Source organism: Penaeus monodon, chromosome 38, assembly GCF_015228065.2.
Source record: "Penaeus monodon isolate SGIC_2016 chromosome 38, NSTDA_Pmon_1, whole genome shotgun sequence".
NCBI lineage: Eukaryota > Metazoa > Arthropoda > Malacostraca > Decapoda > Penaeidae > Penaeus > Penaeus monodon.
Window position 1 is genome coordinate 27,630,461 of NC_051423.1, and position 10,000 is coordinate 27,640,460.

The window sequence follows — 10,000 nt, forward strand, 5'->3', positions numbered from 1 at the left end:
GAAAGATTACATTTCTTGACTGACAGATTGTCTGATGTCTGCAAGACCATGTAACAAGTTTAATGTATATGTTTACAAGAAGCTTTCTTGGAAATATCTGGGAAGATATACTAGGTACAGTATGATTATGTGGATCATTTATTTAGATTTTATGTATCCAATGCTTTAGCAATATGCAGTATGCAAATATAATTTTTTGCAGTGTAGGTGACATACAAGAATATTTACAGTATCACTGAATTTTTAGTTTGCATGAAATTCATGGAATTTTGTTTTTATTTACTCTTTATCTTTCTAGATTTTGTATAATGTCTCTATAAAGTTTTTTTCTTCTTCATCTTTTTCAGTCCACTAACTTATAGATTGATTTTATATATTGATGAAATAGTACCTCAAAGTATTTCAGAATTATACTGCTATATCATGTAAATTTTGGTCTATTGAGTCACATAGAAAATTATTCTTGCCTAGATAACAGAAACTTGAAAAATTGGCTTATCAATCTTATACTATGTAGTTGGTCTTCAAATATGATACTGTGTATAGTTCCCTTTTAACCATACCCTAAATATTCCTTTCTTACAGTGGGGTTTTCCCCCAACTCTTGCTTGATTATTCATGTTTACATATTAAAGACTATAGTAAGGGTTAAGGTTGAGGAAAATACAATTTTTATAATGTAAACACCAATTATACAATTTAGGTTTGAAAGCTTAAAGAGAGAAATTTCTATGAAAAAAACCTGTATGGTTAGTTTTACACTTTTTGGGAGATATGTCAACTATCATTCCAATTGAATTAGTTTTCTTATAGGTACTGAAGGATTGAAAAAAATGATTTGTATGTAAGAATCATTTACTTGCACATGTTATTAAAACTTTCCAAATACAGTGTTAACTTTTATTTTATTTTAAGTCTGTGAGTTTGGATCATGCAGCTACACCTTCTAGGAGAAACCAAGAGAGACTCAAAATCGTTTTTCACTTCTTTAGGGAGGAGTCCTTTCTGGCCCTGTTTTGCTTCTGTTCATACGGCTGAACTGGGAAATCCAAAAGCATCTAATGTAATTTATTAGGTTAAGCTGCATATTCACTAGCGACAGCTCATGTTAGGGTGGTCGTCTATACTTACATGCTTGGCAGTAAATATGTATTCTCATGACTCACTTCACTTGGGTGAATGACCTGTTTGTCCAAGATGTGAGTGTTATGTCACCCTGTGTTCAGTACTCACCACTGTGACTACATGGCTGTTAAATTTTTGGAAAGGCTCATTTTTCTTAATTAATGCCTCTAAGGTACATAGCTAAACATGGTTCTTCAAATGTCAAACAGTACTGTACTTGCTTAGAAATCCTATTTAAATCAGTAGTTCTGTTAAACAAGAGTGAAGACTTCTGTACCTCTCACTTCTAAGACTTTTACAGAATTCTCTGGCGTGTTATGTTGATTGCAATATAGAATTATCATTAAACATTACCTAAGATGAAAAGTAACTAGGTATATAAGATATTGGCTATATACAGTACATGTAAGGTATATATTATACTGTGAACTACATACCACTAATTAAAGGGAAAAAACACCAATAAAGTTTGTCGAAATTTAAACAGTCCTTGATTTTAGTACTATTAAATATATTGTAACAGATGGTTTACTTAAACCAAGGACAGCATTTTAGATTATTTAAGAGGTAATTAAAATCAAACCGGATATATAAATCTTGTTTACAACCCAAAAATGGGTTTCTTAAATATAGTTTTACATAAAATGAAAAGCAGTAATGCAACTTAAAAACAAGAAAAACACTATAACAAATGAAAACATGATGTGCAGTGCCCCAAGAAATAGTAATAGATCCTTGTAGCCGGTGTGAAGGAGCACTGTTGATACAAAAAGTGGAAAAAAATTACAGGCTCAGATGTAGCAACCAGCAGCGCTGCCAGATCTAGCAATGAATCCGTGGGCACCTAGAAACACCCACAAGGGAGAATGCTTGTTTTTACAGGTAGACTGGGTAGTTGAACTTGTGATTCTGTTCAGGGAATTTACCTCAACAATACCCCCCCCTAATCCCATGCCAGTTGTTGCCGTGGGGGTGGGCTTAGGAGGCAGAGACTGGGGCCCAATGTAGGGATCACCCTGCCTTGGACCTCAGCCCTCATCTCAACTAATTTTGCTGGGTCTTTTCTTCTCCCTCTTTTCTTTTCCTTCTCGTCTTCATCCCCTTCTGTCCACTTATCCAAATTGTTAATTAATATTTACCCTTTTTGCCACAATACTTTACCATAATGCTGTGTAACCTTTTATGTCAGGTACATTTTTCTGTTTTGACCATTGTCCATTCTGGAAATCCACAAACATTGCCTTACTAAACCAAAATCTTTCTTTCCTGGGGTCTTTGCCCCCAAGCCCCACTTTATCACTATATTTTGTATATGCTGCTAATTGAATGTAGATGTTGATGTGGCAGAAATTTTAAAATAAATAAACAAATAAATACCTCAACAATGGGCATGGTTGTTGTGATGGTGTGGCCATGGTTTCTCTGCTAATGACATCTGTGCCTAAATTAAAATGTGATTTGGTAATTGTTTGTCCAAGCTCAAGAACTGCTTTGAAATATCAAAACATACTTCTACTATATAAAAAAAGAAAATGATATTCTTATTAGTCCCTTTTTATATGGGGTATTGTAATGAGGGCGAATCCTGCAATTGGATCCTAGTCGGTGTGACAAGCCAATCCAAAAATCAAATTCAGGATGGTTGATGTACTGGTGGCCTACAATTTGATTTTTGTGGCAAACTAGCATAGATTTAATACACAGAATTATTCTATGAAAGGTACATATGTGGAACATTTCCAAAGTAAGAGTTCAGCAATGTGTCTTGTCTCATCTAACATTACTTTAGGTAAGTATATGACTAGCATTATGTCTTTATAGGTTTAGAACCTTTAAAAAAGTTTCTTTGTTGTTTTTTACATGCACATCCAGACTAGAATGATTGGATCAATGCATTTTTAATTTTCGTGCAAGCATTAGGGCTTTTATATAGATAGATTCATGTATTTTTATTTATTTATTTATTTATTTATAAATTTGAGGTCCTCTATTTATGAGTTTAGTATTAAGGTAGTCTGTGATGTAAAAGAAATTTGGATCACTGATGTAGTCATCTGACCCATAGAGTATAGCCAATCCACCTGTAAATTTTCATCACATTCCATCAATTCTGTTTGCGCACTTCCGCTCAGAAACCACAAAACTTATAAAAGCATTCAGAATATTATCACAGTCACGTGAGATAATGAAACATTTCTTCATGTGACATGATTGTGTTAAATGTTATTTCAGTGGAAGGGATATTAATTGAACACAAATTAAAGGAAAAGGTTATTTTAATGTAAGCAATACAAGTGTTGTCATTTAGATTGAAAACCTGTATGTTTTCGCTTGACTTATAGATGATAATTCCTAGTAACACTCTCAACATTTTTTGTGAGTCCGACTCGGCAACATCTGTATGCAGCCACATCAACAAATTACTTCATCCACAAATAGTTATATCATCTCGTCAGGAAGATTAGTGTTATTACTCCTACATTTATAAGAAAACGACTTCATTTCATTTACAAATTTAGCAAGATAATTGTGCCATCGATAAATGCAACATGGAGGGCCTTAGCTCTCATTTCTTCCTTAGGCCGTGGCCACACCGAACGCGATGCGATGCAGTGCGAAGCGAAACGGGAAACTTGTGCTAACTAATGGGACGTGGCCACGTCACTCTCGCGCGAGGCGTGGCGCGCCGCGATCCCGCGCGACTTCGCAAGAGGCCGGGCGGGAAAGTAGGCAGTTAACTTTACTTGCATTTCCTGCTGGGAATGGGTATCGAGTCTTATTACCGAATTTTTTTTCCAAACCCCATGCATTCGGAATAAGATACATAGGGATAGTTTAGCTGTTCCTCAGTGGAAGTTCATTTTATATAAATAGGAGTATTAATTAGTTAATTGTGATGGCATATCACTTCTATATGATTTTCCTTTTATGGTTTATATCCAAAGTTTATGGATCTGAATTATCATAAAGATATATTCATCATGAATAATTGTGTATAATAAATAACTCGTGAATGATTATACCTGTTTTTTATTAGGAATAATTGTGCATAAATAAATAATAATATATGTTTCAAGGATATTCTGAGACCAGTTGCGTTTATTAATATGCTAATTTAAGTTTTCATCTATAATAAAAACATAGATATCTTCACGTTAATGCGCTACAATCATGAAATAAAATGTAGTAACACGAATATATCGATGCAAAATTAACAATACCTTTAGTATATGTATTGCAGGACAGTTGGTGAGAGACACCCTTTGGACGTGCATGCCTTTATTTATCAGAAATAATCTAAACTATATTTATCACAGATGAATATATTTAGCATAACTATATCCATAATTATGATGGTAATTATAAGCGTGTGTTGTGACTTGTCAAACCTAACCTGACATCGTTAAATCTTGCCAGGTTACCCTGGCAACTCCCGCGCTCGCTCCGGCCGGTGTGGCCGCCCCTCGCGCGGTACATCGCAGCAGATTGCAGCTTGCCGCTTCGTTTCGCATCGCATCACGTTTGGTGTGACCTCGGCTTTATGGCTTGAAAGTTGGGCATATAGGGGCGTGATTAGGGAGGCTGGCAGAAGAGCTAGGAATATATATAATAAGTGCATCCGCAGCTCAATGTGTTTTCACTTGTCTTCTTGACACATTATGCTATGGGTGTAACTACTGCATTTTTGCCCATGTTAACAGAGTAATAAAAATATGGTGAAAAGACTGACTTAACCTCTTTATGTTGTAACAAGAAACGTATCATTGTTGAAAGGCCAGAAGTTTTCATAATAGCTGATGTAACACCGATATAATATGATATGACTCCGGTATGTCCAGTGTGTGTCCAAGTGCCAATTCCGTATAGCCTCTAAAACTTTATAGATTTTGCCAAAGCCTCGGATGTGTGGCCCTCTCTGACGAGGATTACCCCAACCTAGGAAATGTTAAATGATGCCCAGAGGGTAGAATATGGGGGGCTTATGAGGCGAGGACTGGGACCCAATGGTGGGGAATTCCCCTGCCTTGGGACTGAATTAATTTTGCATAATCTTTTTTCGCCTGCTTTTTTTCGTTTCCGTCCCTTTCCCAACCCCTACTATCCATGTCCTAAGGTGTGAGAGCCGTGCTGGAAGGATAAAAGGCAGACTGTGCCAGTCCTGAATGGCCTGAGGGAGCCATGGGCACTGTATTCCCATGTTTTAGTTGTCTAGCCCTTACCCCTTAAGGGGACCCTTGGGGATGGACTGTTTCTCTCCCCAACATACTCCAGGCTTACCATGGCCAATAATGAAGATGTTATACCGTTATTAGGGGCAATGAGGCTTGCCACTACAATAAATAGCCTCCCCAATTCAAACTCTCCCAATTCCCCGACCCCAGGCGCACCTTTGACCACGGCTCCGAACGCTGCAACTACTACCCCCTCCTCAATCCCTACTAGTACGTTATCCACCTAAGTCAACACTCAGTGTCCAGGAGACATTCTTAGTCTCCCAACATGCTCAACTTTATCACCTCTACCCCCACAACCTTCTTCATCAACTACTCCATCCTCCCCTGTTACTACTTTACAGCCTTATTGTCCACCTTTCCATAATACTGCCTCCCTCAACACTACTCCCTCTTCCGCACACACCCGTCCTTCTACTACCCCCATCTTTAAGAAAATAGCTTAAATACTCTATTTAGCCCAGCCAAATGGGACCGATTTTTCGTGATCCCTCCTACAGCTCCCTACTCTGACAACACTCTTCTCTTCCAGCAATGTCTCCAAAAACAAGTAGGCAAAGTCTCCGTAGCCGACCCGATCGTTCCCGTCTCGTCACAGTAACATCTGAAAATGAAGCTATAGCATTATCAGCTCAAACTGATCTCTCTGGTAACCCCATTCTTGCAGAACCTCATCCAACCCTTAATACTTGCACCGGAACTATCTCTATCTCTCCAGCAAACTGCCCCGCCTATAACAAAAATTGGTCAGATTGTGGAGAAGACTTACTCGCCTGCCTCACGGACTATGATGCGATAGCAGTACAGTGCTACTCCATTCTTCCCAGAGGTCATCGGAAGAAACCCACTAACATTGCCAAAATTACTTTCCGTAGACATGACCTTCCCAGGGGCAGAATTGTTGGCGTTTAGGACATCCTACCAAACATTGCCGTTCCACAGCCAGATCCCCTCTGTGTGCCCAACCAAACATTGCCGTTCCACAGCCAGATCCCCTCTATGTGCCCAACCTGGTCAAACTTGATCAAACTGCTCTGCACAGTCACGCACATGTGCCAACTGTGGCGGCCCCCATAATGTATTTTATAGGGGCTGCCCCACTTACAGATTAGAGTCTGAGGTGGCAAGCCTCATCTTCAGACGGACTCACTCTACGTGAATCCAGACAAGAAGCACGTCGACGAGGTTTTTCTCTTACTCCCTACTCCAGTGATGTCGCTTGCTCTGCCCCTCCCCTCCCTCCCAAGACGTTCCTACATTCTCCCCTATACCTATCCCTTCTACATCTTACTTCCCCACTTCTACCTCCTACCTTCCCCAGTCAAATAGTTTTGCCACTCAAAATCCAGACACTCCAATCTCTACTGCAGCCCCCCAACACCATCCCCTCTCCCTCCCCGCACTACCCGCAGCAGGCAGACTAAACGTTCCACCTCTTCTCCTACCGTACACTCACCTCCACCTATCTTTGCCTCTATTCCCCGGACACCAGTCTCCTCTTCTCCCTCTCATAAGAAAACCTTTGTCTCACAAAACTCCCCAACCAACTCCTTTACAGAAACTCTTGAAGATATTCAAAATTATTTACTCGAGTCCCAAACTGACACCGTAACCCCTCATCCACCATCAAATTCCACAACTCCCGCTCCCTCCACACTCGAAGTGACTGCCGATATCCATCCTCCTCCTACTCGTATTCCCCCTACACCCCTTCCTCCTACTCCCTCCCAACACAGCCCATCATCCCAGCTCCAGTTCCACCCACATTAACCCTCCCTCCATCCCCTCTATCCCTTCCATTCCCTCCTGGATACACACGTGAATCCCTTGTCCCAACTATGTCCTTCCCCAGATCCTCCACCTCCTGATATCCCTCCCGATACAACACCTTCCCCTCTCATTCCTTATCTCATCCCCTAGCTCCTTCCCCTTCAAATTCTCCTACACGCACTGTAACCGTTATCACTCATAGATCAACTAAACTATAGCTCTCCTATACTGGAATATTCGCATATATATCCTTCACTTGATTTAATCCCCTTACCTAATCCTAACTTAACCCATTCACACATCAACTCCTTTACCAATCTTTAACCTTTTCAATATTAATCTAGATAGTTGAAGTATAGCAACTAACTATTAACTCAATCGCCTTTCACTACTCCTTAATGTACCTTCCTATAGTGCTATATGACCTTAGATGTCTAGCACATTTATTTTGCTTTTAGCCATTAACCATTAATCAGAGGGCAGAATAACACCATGACACAAGCTTTGGCTGCACTGGTTATAAGGAGAGGACATATAAATGGACGACCACTATTCCGGTTAATCATTTTACCAGGAAGAGAATGCTGCCTGGGTGCCTGAAGCTATACAATTTAACATTCCAGTGCGTATGATGATACCAACAATAAACGATACAGACTTAAGAAGTGCGCAATATTCAGATGTTGGTCCATTAACACACACCTCACACTCAAAACAATCACACTTCAATCTTTTAGCTTTTATTTTTGCATCTTACATCAAACACGTAACACGCTTTCAGACCTAAGGCGGACAACCTAAACGCCACCTTTTCAATAAAAAAATGTTTTCTTGAATGTACCATCTTATGGCAGTTTCATTAACTGTATCCATGAAATCATAGCATGAAATCGAAATTAAATTATTTTCTAGGTATTACTACGTGATGTTATTGGTTTAACACAATTCAGCTGCTGGAAAGGTCATCCTGAGATACTTAAATGGATGTACATAATTCTGAAAGTATGTGTGTTGCGCGTGGGAGTTATATTTGTGTGTGTGTGTTCGTATACGTGCATGTTATATAACAACGTGGGTGTGACTTCCTAGCTGTTGCTTAGCGTTATTGCGTTAGAGGATGGTCATGTTAATGTATCCACATTATGACAACACTTGCCCGAAGTTCAACACAGAATACAGCCTCCTTATGATCCAGCAAGTGGTGTACTGGTTCTCGTGGTAAGAGTCCCAGATACCGAAAAAGCAAGGTGCATATAACCAGATAGCTCCATTTCCATTTAGTCTGTTGAACGCAAAAATGAAATTGACTTTTTCCCAATAGTATTCTGATCGCTGTCAATGTAAAGGTACTCTTCGTTATTATACGTAAATGAGAACTTTATTTTTACTTCTGGTAATTACAATAGTATTGAGAAAATTATACAAATGATTATGTATCTAGCTATATCTGATATCTTACGACATACTCGCTGAATAAACGTGATGACATTAGCTCAGCCCCCATTTTGACCCTGTCAATCTGTGCAATATTTTTATTTGAAAATGGTTTAGTGACTAATGATAAAACAATTGAAAAGGAAACCATTAAAAGATCAATATTTGCAATAAACAAAGGCAAAGGAGCAGGGCTTAGCTCGGAAGTTGCCAACTAGGCTGTATTAAACCTGTATTAAAGTACCTTACGGAAAAGGATCCGTGTTTCCTGGTTAGTGCATCCGTTTTGGACTGTTTCGACTAATAAATTGTAAAACAGAAACACGTACACGCACACATTTATTTCGAAATTTTGTGTTGTACAGCTTATCATTGGGACTTGAATCATCCTTGACACTGGCTAGGATGCAAAATATTTTACATATGTTTATCGAAAATATACTATGGAACGGAAACTTGAGAGAGAGAAAGAGCGAGGCTATAAACAAAAAAGGCAATACACAACCTATCGATTCCAAATGGTACCTGGAATATCATATATATTATTGTTTGTTATATACACTTCTGTTATACAATGGAATTAACATTGCAAAGAAACAATAGACACCAAATCAAATGTCAGATATATTTAACTTAATTATGCAAACATCATTGAATATATAAATCTATACTTCAAAATCCTTGGGTAAAATTAAATCCTTATTCGCGTGTGTACGTGTTGTCGTTCCTGAGAAAATACTTCCTATCCATTTTTAGAGCTTCCTCATTCAACCCCTTTTCCTCAGGGATTTGATTCCACAAAGCACATGTACCTCTTCGGTCTTTCTTCACCCCATATTACTATTCCCTCGGTTGGCAGCCCTCATCATTGTTGTCTCTCCTGATAACATGTCCATATCACCGCTGTCTTTTATTTTCCGGCCACCTCCATTCCTTCTGCCGCTCCCTTGTCCTCCATCACAGCGGCCCGTTTAGTCGCTGGGCGCAGCCGCGCACAGGAGCTTTGTCGCCGGAGTCAGCGTCTCTCTGGCAACTTACCGCTTTCACGAAGAAAGAAACAAGTGTTTTATTGAATTGCTATTTTAATCAGACTTGTAGGAAAAAGCTTTTCAGATTATCTCTTTCCAGATATTAACGTCATATAATAAACAAAAATGGTAAATTAATAGATCAAGCGGACCATTAGCATAAACCATATTGGCGGTCGCCGATGGCGCCTCAATTTATATAGCTATTTTATATATTATATTTCACACACACACACACACACACACACACACACACACACACACACACACACACACACACACATATATATATATATATATATATATATATATATATATATATATATATATATATATATATATATTATATATATATATGTATATATATATATATATATATATATATATATATATATATATATGTACACACAC

At 38.7% G+C, this 10,000-nt stretch overlaps 1 protein-coding gene across 1 annotated transcript in view; it reads left to right on the plus strand.

Annotated features, from left to right (window-relative positions):
* The window catches only part of LOC119596974 (nuclear cap-binding protein subunit 1-like), a 25,245-nt gene extending 23,636 nt beyond the window's left edge, over positions 1 to 1,609 (plus strand). Inside the window, exon 16 of the mRNA XM_037946380.1 lies at positions 1 to 1,609. This exon is cut by the window's left edge and continues 326 nt beyond it. The gene's annotated coding sequence lies outside the window, so the exon portion shown is untranslated.
* The last annotated feature ends 8,391 nt before the right edge of the window (positions 1,610 to 10,000 follow it).